We start from the raw sequence: 18,494 nt of genomic DNA, 5'->3' as shown, positions 1-18,494 counted from the left end.
TAGAGAAGTTGATCATCATATAAATATTTTAATCATCAAATAAAGAATGATAGGATTAGAATTTCATCATTTTGCAATCCATAATGACATGTGTAATAAGCAATTGTCATCAATTTAGAAAGGAAATGTGAAGACCACAAAGTGAGATAAATAAAGATTCTGGCACTCTTGTAAAATAGAAAACAACATATATAAAGTATTCAACAATATCCAGAATTAGATATATTACTTATATATACTTATAAGTGCGGAATGAACTATTTATTGGATTTAAATGACCGTAAACAATTATTAGGTCTCATGAAGCTAAGAGTTATGTCAGACAGGGCACTGCATGCACTTTTTGTTTCTGCTCCACAGCATCTGGGTCCTTAGGAGGAAGATTTGAAGGATGGGGCTGGAAGTATCTGAAGGCTTATGTATTCATATGTCTAGTGGTTGATATTGGCTGTTAGCTGAGGCTCTAGGTGGGCTGTCAACCAAAATATCTACATGCTGGCATTCCCATGTGTCTTGTCCTCCGCCAAACATGATGATGGTGGTTGGGTTCCAACATCAATATTTGAGGAAAAAGAGCAGGAGAGTCAGATCAAAATGGTATCATTTTTGAACTAGTCATGGACATTGCATACCATCACATTTACTATACTGCATTAGTCAGGACAGACACAACCCTTGCCTAAATCTAATGGGAGAAACAAACTACACTCACAGTGAGATGGCAAAACATTGTAAAATGGCTGTACAGAATGGCGTAAACACATAGGTGTGGCCGGTTTGGGAACATCTAATTTACTTAAGTGACAAAACTCTAATGGGAGAAATGAGATTTTCCAATCCCTTCCACAAGCAAATTTGAAGAAAAAAAGAGATGGAGGGGAAACTCCCAAATCAAGGATAACTTAAGAGGTGTATCAATTAATTGTGATGTATAACACATCACAATTCTTTGAATTTTGATTAAAACAAGCTGCATCAAAAGTTGGAGAAAATTGGGGTAATTTGAAGGCATAATATATGGAGACGTTAAGAGTGTTATTTTTGTTTAGTAATAGCATTATGTTTTTTTGTTTGTTTGTTTTTGAGAGTCTATAACTTAGAGTTATATACTAGATTATAAATGAATAACATAATTTGTGGTCTGCAATTTGATTGAAAATAATCTGTGACTGAAAGAATTTGGGTATAACAATGTGATTAAGTTAGATCACAATTTAAGAATTGCTAATTTTTGAATTGGGTTAATGGATGCCTAAGAATACAATATACTGTTCATATTCTGTGTACTATACAACTACATATTACTCATATAAATATAATATATGGTATGTACTTTTGTCTACATGTTAGAAACATTCCATTATACCAAGTTTAATGAGCAAGATAAAGTCTAGGAGTAGTCTGAGAGAATTTTATTACCTTCCTACCTTGAAAAGTTTATGAATCCTTAAATATTAACCAGAATTAAAGATCAGATAAATGGCAATTGCTTTCAGAAGTCTGATCGTCATTCGGTGTTTAAAATCCTGAATAAATAAATTTCTGAGATGAGGGTGATGTCAATATCAATCACAATATATTTGTGATTGTAAGTTTTCTGGTTTTGTTGTAAAATGATAATGGTATAAGAAGCCTCTTGGCTTGATTGGAGAAAATAAAATATAAAATGTTTTACATATCAAGCCATTGATTTCCTTTTTTAAAAAAGCATGCCTAATGAATATCTGTACTGTGCTATGCATGTGGGTTTTCATTACTGTAAGAGTGTGCTGTAATTTAGCTGGGTGCGGTGGCTCATGCCTGTAATCCTATCACTTTGGGAGGCTGAGGCAGGCAGATCACTTGAGGTCAGGAGTTCCAGACCAACCTGGCCAACAAGGTGAAACCCCATCTCTACTAATAATATGAAAATTAGCCAGGCATGGTGGTGGGTTCCTGTAGTCCCAGCTACTCAGGAGGCTGAGGCAGGAGAATCACTTGAATCTGGGAGGCAGAGGTTTCAGTAAGTCAAGATCATGCCAATGCACTGCAGCCTGGGTGAGAGAATGAGACTGTGTCTTGAAAAACAAACAAACAAAAAACAGAGTGTACTGTAATTTATTTCTACTTCTTCTACACACACATACACAGAAAATCAGTGACTATGATGGTCCCACCATGTCCAAGGTTTCAATTTATTTCCATGATTTCAGTTAACCTCCATCATGGTCCAAAAGTATTAAATGAAAAATTCCAGAAATAAACAAGTCTTAAGTTTTAAATTGTACAAAGTTCAGAATAGTATGAAGAAATCTCTTGCAGTGCGGCTCTGTCCTGCTGAGATGTGAATCTTCCCTTGGTACAGTGTATCCGGACTCTATGTACTACCTGCCTGTTAGTCACTTAGTAGCCATCTCAGTGATCAGAGATGATGATCAAATTGAGTGTCATAATCTCACAGTACTTGTGTTCAGTGACCCTTATTTTTTTAACTGTATATATATATATATATATGTATGTATTAAGAGATGGTGTTTTTGGCACGTTGCCCAGGCTAGTCTCAAACTCCTAGGCTCAAGCAATCCTTTTGCCTCAGCCTCCAGAGTAGCTGGGATTACAGGCGCATGCCACTAGTCCCCAGATAGGTAACCCTTACTTAACAATGGTCCCAAAACACAAGAGTAGTAATGCTGGCAATACAGATATGCTAAAGAGAAGCTATTAAGTGCTTCCTTTGTTATAGGACCAACAGGTTCCTAAGTCTGCTGCATAGTAACAGTCCAATTCCATTGAGATAGCAGGATTTGCAGCAGATTAATGATTGCAGGACACCCTCAAATCTATCTCCCTGAGGTATTCTGGGCTGGATTTGTTAAAAGGGTCAAGGAGAGTGAGAGGCTGGAAAATTGGGGTCGTTGATTGGTTGGGGTAAGGGGAATGAAATTATCTAGATGTGGTCACTGCATTGTTTGCTATGTCAACTCCTCATGGGATCCTTATGATCAGCCACAGCTGAGTGCAACACTGGGTAAGCATAATAATAGTCAGGTGTGTATGTCTGGCTTGATCACCGCCATGTGCAATGTGCCTAGCACTGTACCCAGCCATAGCAGTCATCCACATTTTATGACTGGAGGCATTTCTGAATATAGTGAACAAATTTCTGAATATAATGTCCTCATTATTTAAAGCATTTGCTGACAAGTCATTCTTATTTATGCATAGCTTTTTCTGGAGGTAATTATAGTCCCCATTTTAAAAGGGACAAGAATATAACCTTCCACCTGCTCAAGAACATTACTCTAGAAGCCTTCCATAGTTGTCAAACTGCAAGACTATAACTAATCAATTTCCTTCTTAGTTGTATCTTTTTCTCTAGATGACCTTTTATCAAATTAAAAAAAATACAACACAGGAATTGACATAGAGATTTAAAAAAAGCATTCTTAATACTATTTATTATTTTGGACAATAGAAAGCAGACTCTTAGGAATGTTAATTCTGTAAACAAATATATGCATATCAAGCTCAAGAATTTTGAGAGTAGAGGGATCTAGCGATAACAAAAGTAGAGTATGAGATGCATTTCTGGGTGGAAAATCACAAATAGGGAATGAGAGGTGGGAAAATGTATAGCTGTGATCATGGGGACATAACTGAGAGGGTAGAATAAATGCTACAGTAAAGTGTGTATAATGATGATGATGATGATGATGATGATGTTCTATACTTCATAAATTTGACTGAGGCTGAACTTGAAACAAAATTAAAGTTGATTGATGCCAGGAAGTTCTCTGAGAATTTTTGTTCATTTGTTTAATGCTATAAACCATACCAAAAATCACTAGGAAAAATGAAGTTAAGTATGAACTATTATCATTAATCATATCTGAACACTGTCATCATTCACTGTTTGTTGATTTGCTAAACTGTCTTTTACCCTTGGTTCCTTGAAGAGTTCTCTTCCTCACTTAATCCCAGATAAGAAAATTGTGTAACAATGGAAAAGAAAAGCTATTCAACATCGATGAAAGAGGATTCCATCTTGCCAGTGCCCCTTATCCATGATATGTCCTTAAAAAATCCTTTAATATATTTGAATCATGGATATGATATTATAAATAGAACCCTTTATTGCATGGGATTATTTGAAATAATGCAAGTTTAATTGAAAACATGTTTTATACGTTATAAAACATTATACAAACTTGCAAACTGTTAGTATTGTCATTGACCATTTTTATACTTGGTATGCTTAATTCAGATTAGATATTTGTTTATATTAATCTTCCAAAATACACATCAAATTATAATCTTCTACTCCTTTCAATTATATAGGGATATTTTTGTCATTCTCAAATTCAAAAGGCAAAATTTTCTCCAAGTTAGTTGGAAACTATTTGTTCAAGCCCTCTTATAGAGAAAGTAACCCATTTCCACTGGAATGCACACTCACTAGGTTAGATCAAAATTAGATGCCTTGACTTCCTGACTGTTAACATACATACAACTCTGTGTTTAAAACAGAAAACAAACAAAAAAAATAAGAGTAATCATACCATTAAACTCATAAAACTCAAAATAATAAAAGCAGACTTTTTTTAAACAATGGCCGGTTGATAGAAGTTTCCCTAATTACAGAGAAAGTCTAAGAATGACTACCTCGGGGATCACCAGTACAAAGAGAAAACTCACCAGCAGGAAGCAAAAGAACCCAGGGAGCAAACATTTCGACAGACAAAATACTTTGTATACTGGACTTTTTTGAGTGATTTGTCTATCTTTCCGATCTTAGCTCTATTAAATACACGCCCTGGGCACCTTTACTAGTTAAAACAAATGAGAAAACAAAAATTAGACATTTCCAACTGTCTCTGCCCCTTTTTCCAGCCCCTACTGTGCTTCAGCTAATGTAAAAATGTTTTTGGTATATAATTTTGCTATGAAATAGTTACTCAGTAAAATGGCATAGATTCATTTTAATGAGATCTTTAAAACAGACAGAAATTTTAGCTGCCCTCAAAACTTTTGCTTGAACAATTCACTTTGTAATTAGTGGTGTGGTAAAAATTTCCTTTAAAAGGGGTAGGAATTGAATGCATTTTCAGGCTGTCATGAGAAAATCTGTGAAACACAAGTGATCCATGAGACAATTTTTTTTTTAACACTTATTTTTCTTTACAGTGGGCAATTTAAAAGGCCATGAGTAATTTTCCATTCTTCATCATGTTGTTTACTCCCTGGAGTTTCATTAAAAGGGTAAACAGTTGGATAAATACTATTGAAGTGGAGGAGGTGGTCTTTAAAAATAATTTCCTTTTGTGTCTGCCCCTTTGATTTTCTTTCATTATAAAATAGCTCTTTGCAATTTTATTGCTATGTATCTTTTTGTGTTTAATGTGAGTTTTTTTCTTCCCTATTTATATTTTCCACCATTATTTTTCTAGCCAAACCTGCACAGAGTAATATTATTCTTATAGCAAAAATCTCTTTCTTTACTTAGATGTACAAGATATTCTCTGCAATATTTAACAGCAAAAATAAGAAGGTATTTTTTTTAAAGTCAATCTCCTTCATAAACTATCAAAAATGAAATCTTCCTGACAAAGGTTTAAATACTTTAACACATGCTATTAAAAATGACCTATAACAATTTCCTTCATATAGAAATATTTGTTGCTTAGGAACCAACATATTTACATGAATTATTTTGTACATCTGATAATAGAAAAACTGAACTAAGATAAAAATAACTGCTTTATATATTTGTTTGTTTTGTACATTGAATTTCATTCCTTGAATTTGATCTCTGTGTTTCACTGGATACATTCTATAATTTGTTTCTGCTTATTATTTTTTTAGGCTTGTTGTTTTGAATGATTCTCTCAGTTATGTAAACCAGTTTGAAAACAAATTAAACTATTATTATCCTTTTATTTTTCTATAGCCCCTGACGCTGTGCCCTCAAACTTTCAGTCATATGCTGAGCTCTCTAAGTGCACTTGTCTTTCAGATCTTGATCTTGCACAAGCTCCATTTCTGGTTTGAGAACCTTTACTTTTGCCTTAAGATTCCACTTAAGCTCACACTTTCACAAGATTCCTCTAGTTCTCTTCAGCTCCATTCTGCCAAATGTATTTATTCGGACTCTCGGATTCTACAGACCCTGTTTTGTGTTAGAGATTTTCCTCATACCTTCAGTGTCTGTTTACTCAGCTGATTATTTATTTTGCTGTGCAGAAGGTTTTTAGTTTATTGAGGCCCCATCTATATTTGTTTTTGTTACATTTGTTTTTAGATTCATGGTTATGAACTCTTTGCCTATGCCAATGTCTGGACGAGTTTTTCCAGTTTTTTCTTCTAGAATTTCTATGGTTTCAGGTCTTACATTTAAGTTTTTGATCAATCTTGAGTTGATTTTTTGTATAAGGTGAGAGATGAGGATCCAGTTTCATTCTTCTGTATGTGACTTGCCAAGTATCCCAGCACCATTTGCTGAATAAGGTGTCCTTTCCCCACTTTATGTTTTAGTTTGCTTTATCAAAGATTGGTTGGCTGTAAATATTAGGCTTTATTTCTGGGTTCTCTATTCTGTTACATTTGTCTGCGTGCCTATTTTTATACCAGTACCAGCATGTTTAGGTAACTATAGCCTTGTAGTATAGTTTGAAGTTGGGTAATGTCATGCCTCCAGATTTGTTCTTTTTGCTTAGTCTTGCTTTGGCTATGTGGCATTTGTTTTGTTTGTTTTTGGTTCCATATGAATTTTAGAACTGCTTTTTATAGTTCTCTGGAGAATGATGATGGTATTTTGATGGGAATTGCATTGAATTTGTAGATTGTTTTTGGCGGTATGGTTATTTTCACAATATTGATTCTTCCTGTCCATAAACATGGGATGTGTTTCCCTTTGTTTGTGTCATCTATGATTTGTTTTAGCAGTGCTTTTGTAGTTTTCCTTGTAGAGATGCTTGATTCACATGCTTGATTAGGTATATTTCTTTGTATTTTATTTTGCAATTGTTGTAAAAGAGGTTGAGTTATTGATTTGATTCTCAGCTTGGTCGTTGTTGGTGTATAGCAGTGCCAGTGATTGGTGTACATTGATTTTGTATCCTGAAACTTTACTGAATTTATTAGATCTAGGAGCTTTCTGGATGAATCTTTAGGGTTTTCTAGGTATACGATCTTACCATCTGTGAACAGTGACAGTTTGACTTCCTCTTTACCAATTAGGATGCCCTTTCTTTCTTTCTCTTGTCTGATTGCTCTGGCTAATACTATATTGAATAGAAGTGGTAAAAGTGGGCACCCTTATCTTATTCTGGTTCTCAAGGGGAATGCTTTAAACTTTTCTCTGTTCAGTATAATGTCGGGTGTGCGTTTGTTATAGATGGCTTTTTTTGTTTGTTTGTTTTTTAAACCAAAGTGAATCTAGGTCATACCTAAGAAACAGTTAAAACAACATCTCTAAGGCCCAACAGAGATAAAGTGGTTGAGAAATTTCTTCCTTGCCATTGGGTCAACTATATGAACCAGAATGAAAGTGATTGGGACACCCTTTATGTGGTTTCTACAGTCACTCTTCTGAGACATTTTAAAAGAGCAATGAGGACTAGATAATCAATGTGTTATATTATTTTTTCATCTTCACCTCTAGACTATGAACTTCTTGAAATAATGATTTCATATTCTATCTGGATAGCATATGAAAAGAAAAGAGATCATAGAATATAGATAATGTTCAATAATTTTTTATTGATATAATTGATAAAAGAGAGTGAAATTGACGTTCACTGAATCATAATTAAATGACCAAAACAACAAATTCATCAAAGAATTACAATTTCTAAATATAGGCATGCATTTGAATTATATCTACTTCATTGAACTTTTTTCCCAATTAGTAGAAAATCTCTAACAGAGTTCTAAATAGTGTAATACAGTGTTAAGGATTATGTTATGCTTTAATTATGAGAAAAGAAGAGGGTTAAGTGATTCTAATAACATCCCAAATTAAATTTTTTGAAACCATATAAACACATATTTTTTACTTATTTTCCTACTTTCTTATGTCTTTAATTAGTATTTAATCACTTTAAAATTATATTTAGTTAATTTAACTATTCCTGACAGCTCCCACTAAGCAAATGTTTGCTTTTATCTCAAAGAAAATTTTAAGAACATTCATCTGAAATGTTTTTTTGGCCCTGTACATGTATAACTCCCAAATAAATGTCTTCTGCAATTTCCTTCAAGAAAGAAACATATTAGTTCAGGAAACTATTGGGTTACAAGGATGCTTGGAAAGCCTCTTAATGAGAGCTGTCATATTACTGGGCTAAGGATTCTCAGGCAAATAGACAAGCTGAAATGAGTTAAAATTTAATAAAAATATCCCTATGTTTTTAAAGGACCAGCAGGAAAGAGAGGAGCCTCACTATTGGATAGTCAAGTCCTCAAAAAAATAATGTATATTCACTTTACTTTGGCTATCTAATCATAGAATTTGTCTCTTACTCTTGATGGAGTCAGTTACTTTTAATGGAGTACATTTTTTAGTTGAGTTTTGATAAATCTTTACTGATAAAATTAAATGAGTTATGTAAGTCATGATATTAACTGTATGCTCATGATATTAATTGCATGATATTAACTGTATGACATTGTAATTTATGCATGTGCTTAACACTAGACCTGTTTACTTTTTAATTATTAAATTATATAAATAACACATAATTTTTTCCATCGTAAAAATTATCCAACAACAGTAAAGTACATACTGATTTTTAAAAATGTGATATCACACCATATATTCTTTGGTGGAGCATATGTTTTCAAGTTTCTGTATTTTGACAATTTTTTAATGCAATAGAAATACATTCTTCTCATTATCTTATACCATAGCTTCATATTCCATCCTATGGAATTACCATAACAATAGGCATTTGAGCTATTTTCTTTTCTTTCTTTTTAGATTTTTTAAAAACAAAGCCTCACCAGCAGATACATTTTATTAAAACCATTACCTTCTTTTCCCTTTCATTCATATTCATCTATACAATGGCAAAAAAGCTAGTAAACTTAATTGCTTTACCTTCCAAAAACTTCACATTTCTCATATCTTTTAGTTTCTTCCTACCACAATATATTAGTAGAAATGTGAAGTATAGTATATCTCACCAATGAATTTTTAAAAAGCAAGTGAATAGATATAATTTATAAAAATGCTACATGACTGATAACTGCTTAACTCTGTGCAGTTTTCCTAATTGTTTTTCATTTGTTTGTTTGTTTTGGTAAGATACTTGGTGAATTGAGATAGAGCTCACGTGAGTGGAAAATAAGAGAATATTTCATTAAAAATATTTTTGAGAACTTCAGAACTCACAAATTGCCCAAATAACAGCTCCTGTTCATCTTTATTTTATTACTTGATATCTGATCTACCTTCTTATTGTGTATTCTTGGTACCCTTGTCAAATAGTTGATCTTTATGTGTAAGTAAGTTTATGGCCTGGGATCTTTATTCTGTTCCATTGGTCTCTATGTTTATTTTTATGCAAATATCACACCTTTTTGATTATTATGACTTTATAATAAAGTTTGAAGTCAGGAATTGCGATGCCTCCTGCCTCCAGCTGTGTTCTTCTATCTCAAGATTTATTTAGCTATTTAGGGCTTTATGTGGTTCCATGTGAATTTTAAGACATTAAAAACAATTTCTGTGAAAAATGCAATTGGAATGTCATTAGGAATTGCTTTGAATCAGTACTACACTTTGGGTAGTAGAAACATCTTGACAAAATTAAGTCTTACAATCCATGGATGTGAGGTATCTTTTCATTAATTTGTATATTATTCAATTTCTTTTATCAGTGTCTTATAGTTTTCAATGTAGAGATTTTTCACCTCTTTGGTGAACATTATTCCTAAATATTTCATTGTTTTGATGCTATTTTAAATGAAATTGTAAAATATTTTTTAATAAAGAAAAACAATGTATAAATATATAGAAATAGTTTATAGACAATAATATAAATGACAGTAATCTGTTAAACACCTATTAGTAGAGTTTAAAGAACTCCCCTGAAAGCTATACTACCTTATTTAATGATCGTATTACTATCCCACTTATAAATAACATTTTTATTTCAAAATATTTTTATTCACCATTTATATTTAACACTGCTTATTTGAGTGCAATTATTTGTCCAAAGTGCTTTTCCTAATTAGGACCACAATTTTTCACACTGAAGAGAATATAGACAATTTGAAGCTTTATTATGTACTTACGAGCCCAGAGATTGAGATGAGCCATTTAAAGTAACTGAATCCCAGTTTTATTGTCTGCAGAGATGGACAACAATCCCTTTCATGCCTATCTACTTTATGATACTGATATAAAGATTTAGCCACCAAAACCTATGTTAAATCTGTAGTGTAGCACTAGGCACACAGTAAATGCACAATAATTTTTTTCAATTCCTTTATATTCTAGAACTGCAAATTATTTTTTGTTCTGTTTTAAATATGCCACTACCAAGTCTATATTGAGTTCCTTCAGTGTTTGAGATACTGTTTCTGTTAGCGTTGCCTATTTATAAGTTCAGATATGTTTCTTCTTTCCTTTTTCTGTTGCCACTTTTTAGTCTAGGTCCAGGTAATAACTCACACACTATTCCTCTGGGATGCTGCTTCCAGACTTAATCTGCATCAGTCCTTCACCCTGCTGTCAGAAATACTCAATGGCAATATTATCTAAACTCCTCGCTTTAAACCCTTCTGTGACTTTCCATTGTCTTCAAGACAAAGTTTTCCTAGATGACCCATAAGAACATTCAGAATGTTGTTCTTCCTTGTCTCACAGCCCTTCAAACTGTCTAAACAATTTTCTTTTATTCTATCATTTATAAGCTTTGCTATTCTGTTTGCCAAAAGTAAATTTGCCTATTCTTTTCAAGGTTCAAATTAAGCAATTCCTGTTTTCTTGAGTCCTTTCTGAATTCCACACAGAAAATGAATGACTTGACTTCTAGGCGTAATTGTATTCATTCTAAACCTTACCAAGGATATTTTGCTTTTTGGTGCCTCAACTCATGTAGTTATGAATACAATGTTTTTTTTTTTTTTTCAAACTCCACCCACAAGTATGCCATAACAAAATTTATTGCCACATAATGTCTCACTTAAAAATATTTTTTAGCTCTATATCATAGTTTGCAGTTACTTGGGTTGTAATAGCAATCGCATTATGTTTTTAAGTCCCAGAGGATTTTATTTTAAAACTCTCATTTCTAGCTTAAACTTCTTTACACTTTCCCCAGTGTTCCAGTCTTATAACATGGACAGTTTAAAGAGAAGTAGAAGGTCTCAACTGGCTTGCACAATTTTTCTGTCTCTCTCTTTCACAGAATGCATGTGACAACTGTCTTTTAGATTGGGAATCTTCCTTATTCACTGGGGAATGTATCCACAGGGATTAATCTTCAGCAGATTCCTGAAATAAAGTTGCTGTTAGTATTTTTGCTCTGGTCCCTTAGAGCCCAGTGTAGATGACCAGTTATCTAATATACTTTCAAATACTATGACTTAGGGCTCCAATATGATAGCTATGGGCAAGGGTCTGAATATATCTAACTAATCAACCCAAAGCTAACTTGACCAGATGGAAGAAACAGGGAAGTTACTTGGATCCAATAGTAGACTCTAAAAATGTCCCATTTGTGGTCACAAATATTGAGTAGAATTCCACTCAGCTGCTCTGGTACTGCCTGAAATCTAGAACTTCACAAACTATGGCTCTGGGAGACGTGAATAATTTACTCTAACTGCATGTATATTGGGCTTAAAAACACAATAAAAGTAGTAAATAACTATTGGATCTCCTAATGTCAGAAAGTTCTAAATATAGAAAGTCTCTCCTTTGTCCCATTTTATTCTAAATCTTTCATCAGGTTTTCTTGCTTACTAAAAAAGAAAAATCACATTATCCAAATATATATCTTAAAGGCTATACTCAAAGAGTTCCAAGTCAAGCAGAACAGTTCACAAACTAAGACACATGATTTTGGTGAAGTTCATATGTTTCTATTAAACTCAATGCCTATATAAAAATAGCCATTCACCTGTGTAAAAATAACCTCTCACCTGTGGACAAGTTCTCATTTGTTAGTCACTGGTCAACTCTGTAACGGTTAAAACAAGAGCACAGCTCTAAATATAGGTAGTGTTCCATGGGACTGGCTTTGTAAACTACAAATGAAAAACTTATATTATCTGCTATTACTAAACAATTGCTAAAACCTAAACACACTCAATCAAGGCTTCTCTTAGAAGTTTTCTTTTTTACTTTGTTACCACATTCATTCCTTGGTGGTTTTTCTGTCTTGAGCTCAATACAACCTATGCTAACATTGCCCTGAATTAAATTTATGGAATTCTGCTACAGAACTAAAGAACTTGCAGAAAATTGGGCACTCACATCCTCTGCAGGCTGAATTGCAACAAGTCCCAAAAACAAAGAAGCAAGTAAATCACTGCTTTTTCTGCAGGAGCATAAAGAAACCAGAGACTGGCGAGGAACTGTTCTCAACTTAAAAGATCCAACTAAATAAGGTTGTCATTAGTATCATTTATGGCAGATACTGCAGGCATTTATCACACAATAAGTACTCAGTAAATAGGAGCTTTTATTATTTATGTTACCATTAGTCTTTTGTGATATATTCCTCAGACCTGTATTGTGTGTGTGTGTGTGTGTGTGTGTGTGTGTTTTAACTTTTGGCCCCTGTAATCCTCTCTGGTCTTTCCAAAGCCTTCCAGGCTGATGTAAGAGGAAAAATTCCCACTTAATCAACTTCATGCAGAAAAGCAAGGTGAGCCAATCTAAGGGAAAAACTAAAACAATTTTCCCCTTTGCGATTTAATGCAAAAGTTCACCTCAAATACAATGAGAGACATAACATTTCTTTAAAGATAAAGATAACATAATAAACATAAGCAGTATGAGCCATTACCCATAATAAGTTGAAAATTCAGTAAAAATGATGGGCACACTAATCATTATAATAAATGAGCTAAGTATAATGCAATGTAAGGTTGAAACACACATTGTGATACTTAACAGTAAAAACAAAATGCTGGTGGTTAGGGAAAGCAGCTTGGTGGAAGAAGTCTAGAACATTTAATTTCCATGTAATTCCACCTCAGTTCCCACATTCCTGTGAACATCGATTTTTCTTTCTTTTTTTTTTTTTTTTTTTTTTTTGAGACGGAGTTTCACTCTTGTTGCCCAGGCTGGAGTGCAGTGGCGCAATTTTGCTCCCTGAAGCCTCCGCCTCCCCGGATCAAGTGATTCTCCCGTCTCGGTCTCCTGAGTAGCTGGGATTACTGGCTCGTGCCCCCACACCCATCTAATTTCTGTGTTTTGGGTAGAAACGGGGTTTCACCATGTTGGCCAGGCTGATTTTGAACTCCTGACCTCAGGTAATCCGCCTGCCTCGGCTTCCAAACGTGCTGGGATTACAGGCGTCAGCCATGGCACCGTAAAATCAGTAACTCTAAAAATAACTTACTTTCTCCAATAGCAAAATTGGCATAGACATAAATAATGAATTTTGTAGTATAAAAGAGAGAAATCTATGTTCCTAAAGGTAGCCAAAATTGCTATGAGAAGTGTTTGATGGCATTGAAATCACTGGGATTCATTCCTCATTTTGATACAGAAAGAAGGTGAATAAGAGGTCTGCTTTGGGAATGATGAGGGTTACTTTTCTTTTTGCATTTTTCATAATGTCTGAATAATTTGCATTCACCTAATAAAATATGACTTTATGGAAAAATAATATTTGAAAGTGATTAATATTTTATTTCTCTGTTTTTATGGGAAGACAGATTGTCTGTCAAAGATATTTAGGAAGAATTTCCAAAAATGTGTGCTGTATATATTACTTCAGAACTTAAAAAATGGGAAAAACTTGCCATTTTTTTTTTAATTTAGGTGTAAATTCCTTAAGTTCTGATTTGAGTAAAATCACTCTTGTACCTCTCTGGAGAAATGTTTAAATCCCAAGTAAACTCACCGAAAGAACTGTCCGTTTGGATATTTGTAACTGATTACACAGAGAATAATATACCATTGCACTCTCCCTCTGGCCAAAGAACATTTGCAAGGTTCTAGTAAGATGTAAGTACAGCAAGCTACCTTATACATAAAACTGAGTAAATGTACACATTACTCTGCTTGAACAAAAACACCACCAACGGAACAAAAACAACTCAGTAATTTGTCTAAAAATAAGTTCTCTTTTGTGTTCAATAAATGGGAATACATTTAGCATCTTTCTCATTCTATATAATTACAACAGATGGAAACATTTTTCCTAAGATCGAAAAGTTGGCATTTTACTTGTTTAATTTGGCTCAAGATACAACAGTTATAGAGCTGCATTCCAGGGAGTGATTTTCTAAAAGATTCCCCATTGAATATAAACGTAATTATGATAAATGTACCACCCAGAAATTATAGCCCTAGCCCTAAAGGTTATTCCTTGGGCATACAACAAAACCTTAGGACATTCTTACTACATTTTCTAGATCACTGAGCAGAAGTCTGCAAATTACTTCTTCAGGGTAATTAACTTAAAATTTGAATGTGAATAAAATTAGTTTTAACTAACATCCAAAATGGATTAAAAATTTATAAATTAGGCACGATTTTTCCTAATGTGTATTGATTAATATCAAAGCAATTTCTTTTTTTCTTTTTTCTTTTCTTTCTTTTTCTTTTTCTGAGAGGGAGTCTGGCTCTGTTGCCCAGGCTAGAGTGCAGTGGCGCGATCTCCACTCACTGCAAGCTCCGCTTCCCGGGTTCATGCCATTCTCCTGCCTCAGCCTCCCGTGTAGCTGGGACTACAGGCGCCTGCCACCACGCCCGGCTAATTTTTGTATTTTTAGTAGAGACGAGGTTTCACCGTGTTAGCCAGGATGGTCTCGATCTCCTGACCTCGTGATCCGCCCGTCTCAGCCTCCCAAAGTGCTGGGATTACAATTAAAGCAATTTCTACATAACTGGCAAACAAAAAGCCTGCAGTAGATGCAGGAAGAGGAGGATGAGACAAAGGGAATATTATCAGTCAAGGAACTCTCGCTTTTGCTCTTTTGTAATGGTTCTGAGGGAAGGGGAGTGGGCCACATGCCCGACTAGTACAACTTACTAAATCAATGCTGATTTTTAGAAGAGTTGCCAGTTTATGGAGAGAGAGGAAGGAAGATTAGCTTTTGGAACCTTCCCTAGGTGACCAGGAAACCTGTAACAATTTAACAGCTTGCTGTACCATGTTAGGAATCAATTCTTAAGTTATTAATACAAACATTCACAAAGCTTAATCCATGCAACTTAATATCCAGGAGAAAGGTCACCATGGAAACTAAGCCAGTGACCTACTGAGCTTGGCTAATATCTGTCGCTCTTTCTGTGGAACACAAATGGACTGCAAAGGAACAAAACAGAAAAGAGGATGAAAACAATTTCAAAAAGTAATAAATGAAAATTACAAACTTCGGGAAAGACCTTCAGAATGAAGTTAAACACAAAAATTATGTATGAGCTTAGTGAAAGCAGCAGTCCATCTCGGATAAAAGAGTGAAAAGGATAAAAGAATATTTTATTAACACTGGCTTACTGTGTATTATATGATGATCTTAAATAGGATGAATACAACCTAGAAAGAATACATATGTGAAGAAAAGCAGGGATCATAAGCAAGTTGAAGGGATTGATGAGGAGAAAAATATATAAAGTGGAGAAAGAGCAGAAGCTCTCTGCCTCTGGTGTACAAAATTCATATGATACTTTTACTGGATGATTAAAAATTTTTATTACAGTGAACATTTTCTTTCATACAGCATTTCACCACTGTAAGATAGCTCCTACATCAACATTACCACTTGCAGCTGAGTGCAGTTTGAATAACTGAATAAAAGGTGAGCCTAGCTCTTTATACAGACCAATATCTTGCTCTGCTCTTATTAACAATCGTTAGAAGAAAAAAAGGTGTTAAATATGAAAGACTAATAATACAAACCTATAAGAATCTCCAAAACTAAAACAAAAAAAAAATGGACAAATACTAACTTCTGGCAAAAATGACTTCTTTTAGGAAGATAAGAAGGTACAATTATTTTGAAAAACAGTTTGGTATTCTCTTACAAAAGGTAAACACAGTGTCACCTTATGATTAAACAATTGCAGTCCTAAGTATCTAACAAATTTTAAAGTTTATGTCTTCACAAAAAACCTGCATACTAATGTTTGTAGCAGTTTATTCATAGTCATGAAAAACTGGAAATGATGGAGACATTCTTCAATAAATGAATGGATACAAAACTGTGTTACTTCCATAAAATTCAGGAATTTATAAAAAGAGCTACCAACCAACACAAGGACATGTATAAATATTAAATGCACATTTCTAAGTAAAAGAAGCCAGTTTAAAAATGCAATATTCTGTATGATTACATTTATATGACATTCAGGAAATGACTGAGCTACATAAACAGATTCCTGATTTTTACATTAAGCACTAGTTTCTTAGTCATAACACCACAAGCACAAGAAAAAAGAGAATAGGTGTGTGTGTGTATGTATAGATAGATAGATAGATAGATATACATGACGTCTTTAAAATTTGAAAGTTTTGTGCCTCAAAAGATATCAAGAAAACGAAAATACAGCTCCACATTATGGGAAAATGATGTATCTAATAGGAACTTGTATGTAGATTATATAAATAACTTTTACAATTCAATAATGTAAAGACAAATGACAATGTTAAAAATAAAAACAGGAAAGGGATCTGAATAGATATTTCTTCATGTAAGATGTACAAATGGCTAACGAGTGTATGAAAATGTTCTTAACATTATTATCCATCAGGGAAATGAAAATTAAAACTACAATAAAATGCCCCTTCACACACATTGTAACAACTATAATATAAAAAAGTTAAAAGGGAAAATAATAAGTGTTGGCATGAATGTAGAGTAATTAGATCCCTCATATATTGCTGGTGACAATGTAAAATGGTGCAGCCACTTTCAAGAACCCTCTGTCAGCTCCTCAAAAATGTAAACTGTTATCATATTACTAAGTAGTTCAACTTTTAGAAAAAATGGAAACATTCGTCATGAACAATTCTACACAAATGTTCTTAGCAGCATTATTCAAAATAATCAAAATGTAGACACAACCCAAATGTTCATCAACTGAATAATTAAAATGCATAAATAATATGCATACAAAGAAATGTAACTTGGCAATAAAGAGAAATTGAAATTATCATTCAAGCTACACTATGGATGAATCTTTAAAACATTATTTTAAATGAAAGAAACAAAACATATTGTTCACATATTGTTCAGTTCAATTTATATCCAATGTACAAAATAGGTAAATATAGGGAGACAGAAAGTTCATTCATGTTTCCTAAGACTGGCGCGTGTGTGTGTGTGTGCGCGTGTGTGTGTGTGTTTCAGGGGAAGACAGGTAATAGGAAGTGGCTGCTGATAGTTACGTCTTTCAGGTGGGTGATGAAAATGTTCTAAAATTGGATGGTGATTGTTGTACAACTCTACAAATACACTAAATATCACTAAAATTACACTTAAAATATTCATGATATCTGTTGTCAAAAAAGAATACCATGGTGATTCTAGTGTTCTAGATTAATCAAAGGAATATCTCACTTATTCTAAATCACGTTACCTAATGTGAAATTTCACAGAGCATTTTCCATGAAAACATATGAATAATGAATAAACATTGGCCACAAACTACTGTCTCTCAAAAAAGCCAAAAATAAAGAACCAACACTTCAGCAGTAAGAGAATAAGAAGTGGAGAGGGAAACATCAAAGGAACATTTTTAGTCTAATGAACTGACAAAGAGGAAAGATGGCTTAAAAAAATAACAATATCAACACAACACTGCATATTAATGGCACGATCAACTGAAGTAGAGAACATAACGTGTATCTGATAGTGTATGAAGCATTGTGAACATAATCAAAAGAGGCATGAAGGCATGACATGGAGGCCAATGTGTAAATTATTTCCCTAGCAATGGGATGTCACTTCTATCTCAGCAAAGTTTTTGTGGATTTGGATTTGGTCCATACCAAATCCTCCAAGACACATTTACTTTCTCACAGCGGACAGTGAGCTAAATAGGTTTCCCTCCCTGAGAACTCCAACATCCTTTTTATAGCAAAATCCCACGACAATGAAGCCAGTGATTTGGGGATGAGCAAAATGACCGGTGTGTTCTGTGTCTTCTTGCTTCAGTCCTCTATATGTAACGGTCCAGATCCTTGAAGAAAGATAGTCTGTGGGAAGGGGCATCTATTGCCATTATCAGCCACAAGTTTTGGGAAGGACAAATTTTCTATAAAATTTAATGAACCACAGAGTTCATTAATCTTGAGTTAATCTTGAGTTATCTTGAGTTAATTTGA

The sequence above is a fragment of the Colobus angolensis genome, unplaced genomic scaffold (assembly GCF_000951035.1).
Source record: "Colobus angolensis palliatus isolate OR3802 unplaced genomic scaffold, Cang.pa_1.0 Scaffold198, whole genome shotgun sequence".
Classification (NCBI taxonomy): domain Eukaryota; kingdom Metazoa; phylum Chordata; class Mammalia; order Primates; family Cercopithecidae; genus Colobus; species Colobus angolensis.
The sequence above is the reverse complement of the archived record's forward strand: the minus strand, read 5'-3'. Positions refer to the sequence as shown.